The 14,982-nt window shown below is 43.8% G+C and overlaps 1 long non-coding RNA gene across 1 annotated transcript; it reads right to left on the reverse strand.

Moving 5' to 3' along the window:
• Window positions 1-4,554: 4,554 nt before the first annotated feature.
• LOC141134645 (uncharacterized) lies at window positions 4,555-11,839 on the reverse strand. Its single transcript, XR_012243254.1, has 3 exons — window positions 11,586-11,839; window positions 6,661-6,937; window positions 4,555-4,996 (listed from the first exon to the last, which is right to left on the reverse strand). It is a non-coding gene; the product is annotated as an uncharacterized lncRNA (long non-coding RNA).
• Window positions 11,840-14,982: the final 3,143 nt, after the last annotated feature.

Raw genomic sequence — 14,982 nt, forward strand, 5'->3', positions numbered from 1 at the left:
AGTTGCCTGCATTACTTTTAGTCCCGTCTCCTCTATGGGAGTCCACAGAATTGGATATTTCTAAATTATAAATAGGTTAATAAAAGTCTCCTCTCAAAGGAACAAGCAAGATATCTCCTCAAACTGGTGACAACAGACCGAATACCATTCAAAGTCTTTGGCATTGACAGGCGCATGTACTCAAAGGACTCAAACAACAATCTGTCGATCGATGATTCCGTCTCTGAAAAGCCATAATGTAGGGATGCTTGCAAGCCCCAAGGGATTACAACTAAGTGCTCCCAGACCGTTCAGGAGCTGAACTCAGCCTAGTTGCAGAAAACAGATGAGGATTGCTGACTGGACCGTCCTTGCAAAAATGTGGCAGCTAGAACATTGTTGTTGGTCCAGGCCAGTTTAGCTTCCAGGGTCTAGTAGCTCATTTAATGCTTCTTTGGTGAAGGGATGGGGGGGACTAGCAGTAGAGGATGCATGTTCAGGCTTACAGAACATGGGGTGAAAGGTGGCTTGGAAACCGTAAACCAGGGGATCATCTCTTTCCAAGAAGAGAGAGGCCCAGACCAGGGCATCAGCAGATAAGGGGGAGTTTATGTAGGCTATCTTGGAGCAATAAGTGGGGAAATTCAGAAGCTGCAGTTTGGAGTGGTTTCTGCACTTGTTAAAACGGATCTTCACACTGTTTGAAAAAAAAAGTCAGCAGGTACAAATACTGTAGCTGCTGACGTTTAATAAAAGGACACTTACCTGTCTAGGGATCCAGCGCCATCCTCACCCTGGCTGGTTCTTCACCAGTTTTCAGTCCCCAGCTATGACATGTGGGAAGCCAACTTTGACTCCTTCCGGCTTCACAGCCGTCTTCCCACTATGCATGCATGAGCTACGCTGTGCTTTGTGAATGATCCAGCAGCCTTTTGGAAGCTATGGCATTTCCTAGAAGGTTGCAGGCAGGGGGGGTTGGGGGAAGAACTTCTGGTTGATTCGCCTAAGCAATCTTACCAGAAGTGGGTGTGGGTACCTGTCAAAAATGTGTACCCGTCTCCCCCCTTCCCCGAAAAAGTTCCAAAAGTAGAAGTAGAGGGGGGGAGGGCATAAAGTGGACCTTCCCTTTCAGGGGTCAACTACCGCTTTAAGGAAGCCCTGTAGCAGCTAGAATCACAAGATTAATCAGGAGATGGCAAAAGACGCAGAGGTGAGGAGGAGGGACTTGGCTGAGCCTGGACATCCACGGGGCAAAGACATGGTTAAGGTAGTCAGAGCCCACAGGGAGGTTTGAAGGCCGATGTGATTTCAGTTTGCTAGACAAGACTTACAGAGGGTTAGAAGAAGACAGAGGCACCTCGGAAAAGTCTTGGCTCCAGCATTCTGTCACAAAATGTCAGCCCTGTGTTTTTTTCCTGCAAATGGAATCTAGAAGGATTATTGGTGTTCTGCAAGGGACCCCCAGGGTGCTTGGGCCTAGCTGTTAGATACCCCTATATAACTCAACAGGTATTTGCAGGAGGGTTGGTGCTGGGTAATGGGGAATTGGAGTGAGTAAGAGGCATGAGGCACTGGGCAGCTGGGGGCAGGAGTGATACTGGAAGTTGTGGGTGCAGAGATGGTTAGTGTAGTGGAGGCTCAAACTGTGGAGGTTGCAGAAACTGCGGGAAAGGAAGATGGCACTAGTAAGGCTGTGGGTGCTGCAGAGACTGTGGAGCAGCTGAGTCTGTAGGAGGTGCAGTGAAATATGTGAATGAAGCTGAGGAGAAGCAAAGGCTGCAGATGCAGTGGGATGCAGGCTGAGGTGTAGCAGAGAAGCAGGCTGGGATACAGCTAAGTTTGTCTGCAAAACAACTTCAGCAGCTCATGGAGCATATATACATGTTGCTCAAGAAGTGACAGCATATCCCACTCAAGTTTAAAAAAAAAGAAACAGCCATGTGACGTAGCTGCAACACTCTGGGTAAAACCCATAAAGCCGCGTACACACGGGCGGACTTTTGGTCCGATGGACTTTCCGACTGACTTTTTAACGAACGGACTTGCCTACACACGATCACACCAAAGTCCGACGGATTCGTACGTAATGACGTACAAAGGACTAAAACAAGGAAGTTGATAGTCAGTAGGCAATAGCTGCCCTAGCGTCGGATTTCTGGGTCCGGCGGAGTTACGACGTAAAGATTTGAAGCATGTTCCAAATCTAAAGTCCGTCAGACTTTCGACAGAAAAAGTCTGCTGAAGGTCCGATGAAGCCCACACACGATCGGATTGTTCGCCGGACTCAGTCCGTCGGACAAGTCTGATAGAAAAGTCCGCTCGTGTGTACGCTGCATTAGTGTCCGTGGGGGAAAGCAGAGGCACTGCGACTAAAAGTAACTGTGAGTTCACCCTTCTTTAGAGATATCTTTAGGGCCAGGCATATGTTATGCAAAAAAAACAAGAAAAAGTCATATTATTTGCCTAATAGATGGAACCAAAAATTCATGCTAGGATAAATTTATAAAATATTTGATGAATGGGTTAAACAGTGTTGTTCCTCACTTTCTAAATTCATGAATTAAAAAGGAGGATGTATTCAATCTGAGGTGGCATTACTAATAGATTATACTTCTCCTATAAGCAAATAATAGATTATGTCAATATTATCAAAAAGGAATGTTGAAATAGCCAGGGAAAGCTTGGTTTTGAAAATCTTCCAGTTAAAGGAAATTTATGGTCACAGTATACAGTAATTTTAGTTTACAGTTTGTTTCAAAGTAGTAGTAAACCCTTAGCGTTTTTATTTGAAACACATTTAGTACAATAATAAACATTTCCCAGTAAACTATTTTTTTAAAATTTTCACCCCAGCACTTGCAGATAACAACTTTCAATACTGCTGGCTCCTGCTCTTCCAGTACAGCTTCTTTTAAATTCCAGTCTTCACATGAACGATTTAATAGTAGACAGTATAGTCGTCAGCTAGCCTGTGCATTTGGGGAAGGCGGGGGGTCGAGGGGAGAGGGAGGAGTGAAGGAGTGCCTTGACATCCTAGGCTCTGGAGCTGTGTGTTTCTATTGATGCACACAGTGTAGGGAAATACAACTCTTGTCCCTACATGCAAGGGCAACTCCATAGGATGCTGTAAGTGAAAGGAGAAATTTGGAAACAAGAAACATAGGGTAGCAGTCATGGCACCAGATTAAACTGGAATTTAGGTAAGGGTTTAACCACTTGCCTACTGGGCACTTTTACCCCCTTCCTGTGCACGCCAATTTTCAGCTTTCAGCGCTGTCACAATTTGAATGACAATTGCACAGTCATATATAAAAATTATATCTGCGCTCAGGTGGAGAATAATCAGCAGCTGAACACTATAACCCAAATATTGGGCACAACATTTCTGCAGGCACAGCCACACAGGGGCTACGTTTTTCTACACAAATTATGCTTTCACAGGGCATAGGGAATCTGGGACCACTGGCCGGTACATGCTAACCGAGCAGCCTTATTTAAGGCTCTGGTCTGCCTCCGTCTTATTGCCCTAAAAGAGTACACACTGTCTACAGCTGAAATCTAATTATTATCACACACCCATCATCACACCGTTGTGGGAATAGATTTTTCTGAACGGCGTCCTGCGCCTCTTTTGATATTTTGAATTGTTTCAAGCTCCTGACATGGAATCGCTTCAATTGAGTTAATACATGTGACCATTCTCCATCCTGTACCCTTGACGAAGGTGTAAAAAAAACGGAAATGCGTCAGGTATTAGGGCATTTTACCCATGGGAGAGTACCAGTGTCACTTTTGCATTGTGTTTGTTGTTTGTGTTTTGCTTTGTTGTATGCACTACTAGACGTTATACATCTTTTTATATTTCATATATACTCACCTGTCTTATCGTTGTATATTTATGCAATAAACTTTGGTGATCTATTAAAGTCCCACCCAGGGGGTACTTTTTTTCTTCAGATATTGGGCACAAAGGATAAATGCAAAATATAAAGTGCAGCGCTAAATTAAACTGTGAATATTAAATTACACAATGCCTACCAGCATGTGATGAATAAAGTGCAAACGTGCAATGATACAATGTCACTATAACCAATATTCAATATTAATAATGAAATTAATATAGCATATAACATACTATAAAGTACAAACCGTGCAATATATGTTCAAAACATACAGTATTAAAAAGCAATGTGAACAAATAAATAAAAAAGAAACAAAAGATATACAAATGGAGGAGATCCAATGAGGGAAAAAAAGTTCTTTGTAAATTAATATTCAGTGGAGGAGTGGATCCCATAAAAGGTGGACAGCGTTGATCAGAGGCTTGGCAGCGTGTTACCCATCACCATAATTAATTAAAAGGCTTAGCAGAAAGCCAGCGATCACCCTTACTCAGGGGGGTCACAAAGCGCTTGTTTGAATTCAAAGATTCAAAGGAGTATTCCGGCGTCTCTCACCAAAAGCCTTTAGGTGCACCGGACAGTAATCAGCAACCAGGGAATCAGACAGCCTCAGCAACAGTGTGTGTAAAATATGTGAAGAGACAAGAGACTCAAAATAGTGTAATATTGTCTCTTAAGCGGTTTATTGGCAAGTGCTGCAGTGCTGCATACATACGTTTTCAAACTGAAGATACAGCTCCAGTGCAAACAAGCCAAAACAATTCTAAAAATCCATGGAAGCGATCGCACATGCGCAGAGCTTGCGATTAAGTCACATGTAATGAAACGATCGTCGGGACGCCACACTCACACACTATGCGCATGTGCGATCGCTGATCAGATCCAGTGTTTTGTAAGCTGTAGATCTGAAGTTTTTTTTCTGAAAAGGCAATTCCACCTATGATGTTTTAGTCTTAGATGGAGACTTGTTGGGTTCAGCCACTTACTGACTTCTTGTCTTGTGGACCTTGATAGTGACCTTGGGTCCCACTTCTGCATGAGAATATGAGATCCCAGATGTCCTCGTGCTTCCCACAATTGTGAATTCAGTCACAACAACCTCACCATCTGATTCCCTGAAAGACAAGAATGGGTCAGTCCACAAAAATAGAAATTTCAGGTACAGGTGGAAAATGGTGAGCTGAGACGGCCCCTGGCAATACTTTTTCATTAGATTTAATTTTAAGTACAGTAGGTAAGGTGACATATGCCCATAATATCAATGCACTATAGACAATCACAGAGAATAGGGTTAGACATAGTCATATATGTCGCCTGGCATTTTACATCCAACAGTCAGCTGTCTCTGCCATGATTCTCATGCTCTGTTCCTATTCACCTGGCAGTTCTGGGTGTTCCTGACCACCTTTGTGTGTTTCAGCTCCTCCTGTTACATTCTCCATTATATAAAATAAATAGAAGGGATGGTGGTAACCCCTCATAATGGGCACAGCATGTGTGCAGACCCAGGAACTCAGTGCAGGGATGGCGGGACCCCCTCATAATGGGCACAGTGGGTGTGCAAATCTTGGAATTCAGTACAGGGATGAAGATAGATCTTCATAATTTGCACAGCACGTGCGCAGGGACACAAGCAGCATATGGGTGGTGCGAACCCCTCATAATGGGCACCGCAAGTGTGCAGACCTGGGAACTCAGTGCAAGGATTGTTGGAACCCCTCATAATGAACACAGCAGGTGTGCAGACCCGGAACTTAGCACAGTGATGTGGGAGCCCCCTTAGTGGGCACAGCAGGTGTGCAGACCTTGGAACTAAGCACGGGCTCAATGGGTTCTCCTCATAATGGGCACAGGAGGTGTGCAAAGCCAGAAACTCAGTTCTAGAACAGTGATAGCTCATCATAATGGGTATAGCAGGTATGCAGACCTGAGAACTCAGCACAGAGATCTCACAAATAGAGTCTCCTTGGGATAGAAAAAATTGTTGGATGGGTTTAATTCTCTGTCATCTAACAAACACTGGAATATGAGTTCTCAGTGGATTAACCTTTTATCTCTCGAGTATCAGCTAAAAGCTAAAATATCAGGTTTGATTGTACTGACCTTTTAAATACTGGATTAGGTGTGTTAGGCTACTTTCACACTGAAGCGCTTTACAGGCGCTATATCGCTAAAAATATCGCCTGCAAAGCCCTGTTCCTGTCACTCCAGTGTGAAAGCCAGAGTGCTTTCACACTGGATGGGTGCGCTGGCAGGACGCTAACAGAACGTCCTGCAAGCAGCATCTTTGAGGCGCTTTGAGAGCGGTGTATACACCGCTCCTAAAGCGCCCCTGCCCATTAAAATCAATAGGCATCGCCGCCAAAGTGCCCCTGCAGTGGCGCTTTGCCACACTTTTAACCCTTTTTCGGCCACTAGCGGGGTTCAAAAGCACCCTGCTAGCGGCCGAAAAGCACCGCTAAAACGTCAGTAAAGCGCCATTAAAAATAGCGGTGCTTTACTACCAAAGCCACAGCACCTCAGTGTGAAAGTGCCCTTAAGGGTAAACTGCAATATGTAAATTGCCATGGCCAGGCATCTTGCGAACCTGAAAATGCTAGTTGCTTGGCTGTTATGCAGATCCTGTCACTTTCTAAGTCAGTGGCCCAGCACAAATATGCAGATCAGGTGTTCAGACTTCACCGTTCACATGCTTGTTTTGGGTTAGTGACTCCAACTGCATATAGGGAATAAGGGGTAAGTGAACAAGACTAGCCCAGCCCCCTCTTGCGATACTCACCTGCAGCAGAGATATTCCAAACCAGGGTACTCTGCAATGCAGTGTGGAATATCACTGAAGCATTTCTGACAGTAGGTGGTACTGCAGCACTTGACAACATTTCCACAGTCCCTTTCCAAGAAAAGTTTTTTATCATTGCGTTAACAATGCAGTCACTCCAGCCCAGTTCAGCGGTTTTATTATTAGATTGCCGGATGAGTTATATTTTGGACAAGTAAGAGATGACACTGGTCTTAGATCATCAACTGCACTGCAGGGAAATTATGCATCAGCCCACCTGTAAAAATAATGAAAGAGAGAAGTTAGAACAATTGTCCAAATCTACAAGTGCAGAAGGTACACAGTGCAGAAAAGCAGATACTCCAAGATACCCTGTCATATCTAATTGATACTAAAGATGACATAAAAAGTGTCATAGATGCTCTCTGGGGGGCTAACACGATACGCCTGCTCGGATCCGCCTGTCTGTTTTTTTGTCCGGAGATATGTCTGCTGACACCTGCCTGTCATCCGATCCGCTCAAGACAGATGTATGGTGAAACGTTCGGCCATCCTTCTGGCGGATCAAATGAGATCTGATGAAAACGGACATGCTCTCTGTTTTCGTCCGATCTCCCCATAGAAATCAGCAGGGCTTTGACAGGTCCCTCCCTGCTCAGTGAGCAGAGACGGACCTGTCATCCCCCGTCTCAGCGGAGATCAACGGAGCGATCCCCCGCTGAGCTGGCGGTCTCCGCCCTGGTGTGAGAGGGGCCTTAGATTAAAGGGATGAACTTCGGTCTGTAAATGAGGTCATTTTAACCGCCAGTTCCAGACCTTTTACTGACACTTACTGCTTACAAGTTAAAATCAGTATTTTTTTGCTAGAAAATTACTTAGAACCTCCAAACCTTTTTTTTTTTTTTTTTTTTTTTAGCAGAGACCCTAGAGAATATAATGGTGGTTGTTGCAATATTTTATGTCACACTGTATTAGCGCAGAGGTCTTTCAAACGCAATTTCTTTTTGGAAAAATTACACTTTAATGAATTCTCATTTTAGCCAGAATCGTGCAGCTCTACTGGGTGATTTGAGTGTCCCTGCCCACCTTTTGCTCCCTGCTGATTGGAGAGCTTGTAGGCAAGTGCAATCTACTTCCTCCACTGAAGGTGTTCTGAAGGTGGCAGTCGTCCGCCAGGGCCGTCTCTGAGGCAGAGCAAATCCCCGCCATCATTGTTGTGGAGCCCAAAGCAGCTGTCTCATATTTGCCAACTATCCCAGTTTAAATTCCCTTGTCCCTTGAAGTTTTAGTCCCCTGCTGTGTCCCAATATCTCAGTGTGAAGTTCTGTTACTAATGCTGCCCAGATCTGCCCTATTGACTCACCTGCAGACCCTGTGTTTACATTTAAATAAACGGCATTGATATGGAAATAGCAGCGGCATTAATTTGTAAATTGGCCACTGATCATTAGCATTGATATGTAAATAGCAATGGAATTCATATGTATATCATACCCCCCTGAGGTCAAATTCACCATCACTTCTGCTGAATGCTGCCCACTGGGGAGTAGCTTGAAAGTCCTGCCTGTAACTGTAGTCATTAAGTCCAACATCAGCTTTTTCTGCAAAGGTAAGCAAATTGGAGGTGGAACCCTTTTTCAAAATAACACAGTGCCACAGCACCGTGAATTTTGGTGCATGTGAATACGCACATCTCAGCAGATGTGTGAGGGTGTCATTAACAATACACACTGCTGTGTATCTGCTAAAGGGCAGGATGTTTCTGTGGTGTCAGAAAAGCAATTTTGCATGCATTTCTGACACACATAAATGTGAACACAGGCTAAATGTCTCAGTTACATTGGTGGTCAGTGTAAATCTTCTCATTACATTGGTGCTGGTGTACAATCCTTTCATTCACACTAGTGGCCAGTGTGAAGGTTCCACTTACTTTGGTGGTCACTGTGAATGCTCCTATTACATTAGTGGTCAGTGTAAATCCCCATTACATTGGAGGTCAGTGTAAAACCCAATTACATTAGTGGACAGTTTAGAAACTCCTCTTTATATTGGCAATCGGCAAAAAAAATCCAAACTTGCATTTGTGGTCAGTTTCGAATCCTCCCTTACATTGGTGGTCCACGTAGAAGCCCCATTTAAATTGGTGGTGAGTGTAAATCCTCCCTTACATTGGTGGCCAGTGTAGAAATCCCCCTTTATTGTTTGTTAATGTAAACGCCCCCATTACATTGGTGGTCAGTGCAAATTCTTCATTACACTGGTGATCAGTGTACATTTCCCTTTACTTTGGTGGTAAGTGCAGAATTGCTCTTATACTGGTGGTTAGTGTAAATCCCCTTTTACATTGGTGGTCAGTGTAAATCCCCCTTTACATTGGTGGTCAGTGTAAATCCCCACTAATATTGGTGGTCGGTGTAGAAGTGTCACCTTACACTTTTGGTCAGTACAAATCTCCTTGACAATGGTTGTCAGTGTAAATTCCCCCTTACATGGAGGTCACTGTACATTCCCCCTTACACTGGTGGTTGGTGTAAATGCTCCTATTACATTTGTGTCAATGCAGAAATCCCTCTTTATATTATATTATATTATATTCAGTGCAAATTCCCCCTCACATTGGGGGTCAGTGCAAATCCCCCCTCACATTGGTAGTCATCATTGTAAATTCCCCATTACATTGCCAGACAGTGTAGAATCCCCCACTGTATACTTGTCAAAGATTTTCAGCTGTGCTCTACAAGATTCAGAATTTGACACAGTGTACTGCATCCTAACTAATCCCATTCCCCACCACTGCCACTGATCCCATCAACCCCCTTAATTGCCACTGATCACACCCCCCTCTACCAGCATTGCCACTGATCCCCTGAGTCCTAGGATCCCTAGGAGTTTTCTGTCTATTGATGGGTCCCCTCACTTCCCAGTCCAGGGTGTTCCGGCAGTGAGGAGATGATGTGCTGTAACCATTAGCAACCAATCAGTGAGCGGTAATGATGTGCACTAACCTCTTGCAATCAATCATTGAGCGGTAAGGATATGCAGTAACCTCTAGCAGCCAATCAGTGAGCAGTAATAATGTGCAGTAACCTCTAGCAACCAATTAATGAGTGGCAAGGATGTCCAGTAAGCTCTAGCAACCAATCAGTGAGCAGTAATTATGTACAGTAATCTCTAGCAACCAATCAACAAGCACAAGTGATGTGCTGCAACCTCTAGCAAATAATCAGTGAGCCATAATGTGTGCTGCAACCTCTAGCAGCCAGTCAGTGAGCGGTAATGATACACTGTAACCTCTGGCAACCAATCGCAATCGCTGCCTGATCTGATTCAGCAAACTGATTTTGAGTCTAGCTGCTATTTATTGTTTGTCTCAGAGCAGGTGGAGAGCGAAATCATGGAATGGGGGGGCAAGAAAATCTTTGCACAGTGTCTAATCAATATTAAAGACGGCCCTGTTGTCTGCAGTGGCATTGCAGTTGGAGAGGAAGTCAAGTCAAGATTGGACACAGCTGATCACATGGTAAAGAGCCGCTGACTGGCTCTTTACCTCAATCTGTGATCAGCAGTGTCTGGAGGACACGTTGATCACAGAGTGTGCCGTCCACGTTCTGCAGTGGGCGCAATCACAGGAGACGTCAAATGACGCCTCCCAGAACTGGACGACCACGCTGTAGTAATCATTCAGCTATAGCACAGTCGGCAAGTGGGTAAAACAAGTAAGCAATGGCAAAAATGGGCAAATCGCAGTGAAACTTTTGTACATTTGTTCAACATCGCTGGATTCCAGGACAGGTAAGTGTCCTATTATTAAAAGTCAGCAGCTACAGTATATGTAGCTGCTGACTTTTAATTTTTAGAGGGGTAGGCTGGAACACCACTTTAAATAAACTGTCAAGCCATCAAATGGCTGGTGTCATAACTGTTCACATGCGCAGCACCATGGCAACTGCAGATCAAAAAATCGCAGGAGTTTAGAAAAAAAGGATAAGAGGGTTTTGCTTTAGGGAGGTGCACAGTGCACCGATGATGCGCAGTTCAGTAATCTATAGGAGCAAATCAGGTTCCAGTTTACTGCTGTCAGCTCAGCAAAAGGTGAATCCTGGTTGGCTGCTACAGATACCCATAGGCCACACATTGCGGTTTGCCTGCAGCTGGTAACAGTACTGTCCATGTGACATTCTCTGGTTGAAATGAATAGCTGGGTGGCAGAAATAATTACCGCCACATCATCGAGGATTCCTTGAAATTTACAGAAATGTATTTTCTGGAATAATTGGATCATAATTTCTGTTGAACATCAAATCAACGCTGGGTTTTTGTTCTGTATCCAGTCTGCTGACAGAGCGCTCAATATAAAGACAAGCAGCTAACAGAAGACAGAGAGTGCAGAGGAAATATCAAGACCAGAGAGTGCAATGTATCTCTCAAAATGGAAAGGGGAACTTAAGAGGAAAGGAAACCTGTCATCTATATGTAGCGCCCCCTTGGGTCTACTGGGGGCAAGTAGAAACCTCTAGAGGCAGGGGGCGAGCCAGCATTTACCCCAGGGCCGAGTCCATGGCTATAATGGGGAGTTTAGAACAGAAATTGGGTGCCAGTCACTTTAGATATTTTCAATGCTTTAATGTAGAACTTGAAAAGAGGTATAGGAGAGAGGGTTAGGGGTGTCAGATACCAGATGCAGATCACTTACAGATTCCTTGGATCCAGAAAAAGAACAGCCTTCTCTCTTTGAGATCTTGAATACCTGGATAGGCCTCTCACACAGACCTTAGGACTCTCTCACAGACCTAGCAGCCAGTAGCTATTTAACACATTTTATATTGTAAAACAGCTTGACAGTACCAGAACCTTTAAGCCGACCCGGCAATACTGCAAACAGGGTTAGATTTGTAGAACAAAATCCAGCTTCACAGTGTCAGTACCTTTAAGCCAACGCGGCAACACTGTAAGCGCAATTTAGGTGTAAACACATCCTCCAAACGAGTCACCGGGTCCTCCTGAGAGACCAGCCTTCATCATGGCTCTCTCCAGTGAGCTTGGCTCAGCTTCTTCCACGCTGGGCAAGACAGCCTGAAGAACCACCCCAGGAGTAGTAGGCCCCAGACAGACTTCAGGGCCTACTTGCAGAGCTCACCTCAGCAGCACATCCTAAGGCCAGGAGGGCCCGAGGTAAGAGAGAAAGAGCGCATGGTCCAGCCCAAATAAATACCCTTTCCCATAATGCACCAGCGGCTACGAACCTCCTACTGGGTTTGGCTGGAAAAAGAATAATTATTCATAGCTCATCCTTATTGTAATTTTTATACTGGCCTGTGGTACCAGTGACACCTATTGGCGACAGTGAGAAATGCACAACTTAATTGAGATTAGGGAAAGACCAGATAAGCTGTACAATTAGTCTGAACTGTTTCCAGCTCAGCCAAAAACTAAATTTACATCATAGCCCCAGTTTAGGACCAGGGGGCTACATATACACAGGGAGGCAGTTCGTTTATCAATTCACTGGAAGCCTGTGACATCACTGGAACCACAGTGGTATCTTGTTACGAGCAAATTGCCGCAACAACAACAGGCTCTTCCATCTTAAAAGCCATATCCTCCATGACCAGGCAGGCAATCTTAAACATTCTGTGGTATGCTCCATGCAGGCTCAAGGCCTACACAACACAAACACTTGCATGTACCTCCACAGCCTGCAGCCCGGTGGAAAGAAAGCTCACAAGGCCACTCCCCAAGATTTTATAGCTTTCTCCAGTATGCACCAATGGCATGAACCTCCTATTGGTAGCCAGAGAGGACAGAAAGGCTCAATAGCACAAGATTGTCACCTCCCTATTACTATTGCTCTGAGTGACAGTGACACCCAGTGGCGGAAGTATGGAACTGCAGCAATCCTAAACACGGGGATACCAAATGAGAAAAATGACAAATTATCCCAGGCAAACTACTACCCAGGAGAGCTAAATTTACTAGACACCACTGAACAACAGGGTGGCTACACATAAACAGTTTACATTTTTTAAAAATAAGATTTTGTTTTTCATTCTTTGTTTCATTTCAGTGCTGCTGATCTTTTGCAGCCCCTTGCAGCTGCTTCCTGTCTACATGCACTCCAACAATAGCTGCATGGCATTTCCCAAGAGGGGTTTCCTGATGTGACGATGATGGACCATCCCTATGTAATATGGGTTTTAAATGGACACTTGTAGTCTCCATTGGAGCCCCTTAACAAAATGACTAAGCTCTCCATTCCGTATACCTTTTTTTGTTGCTTATTTGCACCTCTTGCAACCTCATACATCCTCATGATGTGAAAGCTCTAGCTTTGACTCAGCAAGGTGTATGTCGGACCACTATAGTGAGACCACTGTTTCCACACAAAGAGCAAGGATCTTATTCTGCAGCATGCTACCAGGGGGTAGGGTATAGAAGAGTAACTATGTCACTTTGCACATCTTTTATTTTGATGCACCTACAATGTATTTAAATTTTGACTAAAAGCAAAACTTTCTTTTAGTTTTAGATAGAGAAAGGGAGCACCCCCACCATGCCAACATCCAATATATATATATACGGTAATTTGAGAAAACTCATAAAACAGGCAGACTTTGTGGGCACATAATGAGAGGAAACCTTAATTAAAAAGTTATATATTTTATTACAAAAAGGTTAAAAAACATAGAGACATACAAGCAACACCCTATATGGACACGGTCAACAAATACCCAATAACGCAAGTACAGAGGTTGAATCTTTGGTATAAGAGTTAATACTCAATACGTTTATAACTATGTAATAAAAAGGGTCTGATCTAACATCGCCTCCACACTTGCTCATCGATGCGTTTCGCTAAATAGTAGCTTCCTCAGGGTAGTACTGGGTAGGTGCTGATGGGCCTGTATCCAGATGTATAGGGACACCACACGGGACTAAACAATCAAAACGATCCTTGAATCAGATGAGTGTATATATCGGATCGATGTATGTATATAGGTATAAACTTTACTGTTGCAGGAGAACAGATAGATCAACGGTTATATACCGCTACGGGGGAGAGCACTGTCACAAGTATACCTGGTATATACTAGATGTACGGCCAAAGGGTGATAACATCAAGATCCAAACCCCAAAAAAGAAGGGGGGATATAGTATCCTAAAGTATCAGGTCAGCAGTCAAAAAAGTGCGACACCATAGAGGTAATATCTCAGCCCTAGGATATTGCATCAGTATATACAAAAGATGCAGAAATTTCACCAAATCATGGAGACTAGGTGAGATCTGCCCAACAACTATAGCGAGTGTCCCGATTAGAGAGGCCTATTAGTGAGGCTAGGCAGTTTACTGCCTAAATCAGAGACAGACGTCCCTTGGTCCCGTTCGAATCAATACCGGTGAGCTATAAGTGCAGCACTCACAAGCCCAAAACTAAAAAAATAAAATAATAAAAATAAACGATAAACGAAAATTATATGTTATATATCTATATCTGCTGTGCCAAGTAGGCATAGCAGCTGATATATGCAAAGAATCACCTGAAAATCAGATATTTCACTTCTATCTTTATTAGAAAAAAAGTACTGCAGGGGAAAACTCTAGACTGAAGCTCAATATTGCAGCAAAAGCTATTTTTGCTATTTTATCTTTTAATGGGGTATTCATAGCAGCTTGTTCAGTTTATTTGGATTCATGCAAGGATCATCAGCTATTTTTGTCCCCTTATTTTGTCCACCTAAACAAAGAAGAAACCATCCATGGAGATCTCAAACTCTTCAAAGCTCTATGTCTTTGTCAAGAATACCTGTCTCCCCCATCATATCTATGCTTGGGAAAGAGACTGGAGCCATCATTTTACCAGAGACGAACTCCATAAAACATTCATTTTGACGTATAAACTCAGTATTGCAACTAGGCTCAGGAAAAGACTTCAGGATCCTGATGCTTTGTACCGCTGCTGGCACAACATGAATAAAAGAGGGGCCATAGTGCACATTTGCTGGTCCTGCCCTCTGATCTCACTCTTTTGGACACAGATCTATGCAATATATGAACAGGTGAATATATGACAAGCCTTAGCATCTCAGGGACATCAGAAATTCTCTCCTTTCCTCACTTTCGGGCTCAATCTCTAGTACCAAAAAAGACCTAGTCTGCTTTTCCTCAATTGGCCAACATACTCTTGATACCTAAATACTGGAGGTCTAACCCCCCCCCCCCTTCATCAAGAGATGGATTCCTAAAATCACTCACCTGCAGGGAATGGAGGAACTGACAGCTTAATTACATGATAAATGACAAATACATCTCCACCTGGAGTATCT

The sequence above is a fragment of the Aquarana catesbeiana genome, linkage group LG03 (assembly GCF_042186555.1).
Source record: "Aquarana catesbeiana isolate 2022-GZ linkage group LG03, ASM4218655v1, whole genome shotgun sequence".
Classification (NCBI taxonomy): Eukaryota; Metazoa; Chordata; class Amphibia; order Anura; family Ranidae; genus Aquarana; species Aquarana catesbeiana.